Source organism: Coturnix japonica, chromosome 8 (assembly GCF_054131305.1).
Source record: "Coturnix japonica strain WE chromosome 8, WE-NBRP24, whole genome shotgun sequence".
In the NCBI taxonomy this organism is placed as follows: domain Eukaryota; kingdom Metazoa; phylum Chordata; class Aves; order Galliformes; family Phasianidae; genus Coturnix; species Coturnix japonica.
In genome coordinates, this window is record NC_140670.1 from 18,675,791 (window position 1) to 18,676,265 (window position 475).

The following is a 475-nucleotide window of genomic DNA, read 5'->3' on the forward strand; positions in this document are numbered from 1 at the left end:
GGCGCGCATGCGGCACACGTGGGGTCGGGAGGCGGAGCGGAGCCGCGGGGCCGGGCTGCTGCTGCGGGATGAGGGTGGTCTGTGGTTCCACAGCTGTAGAAGCGATCCCGTGCTACTTAATGAATTATCCATTAGGATGTGCTAATAAAGGACTTTTTTTTTCCCCCTCCCCAGAAACGTTAAGCATTCTGGTGCTAAGAACTTCCTGATGCAATTAAAATAAAAAATCCTAAAGTAGTTATTTACATATCAAAACATGTTACTCAAAAATACGTGTTTGCATACTTAGGAAATGGGAATGATAGAAATTAAACTGTTTGCTTTATCCTGAAAAAAAAGAGGGAGGGAGTGAGGCCCTGGCACTGCTGCCCAGCGAGCTGTGTGTGCCCCAGCAATGGGCTGCATGGGGCCCTGACCCAGCCCACAGCAGGGGTTAGAGCTGCGAGGGTTTTGAGGTCATTTCCAATTCAAGCTA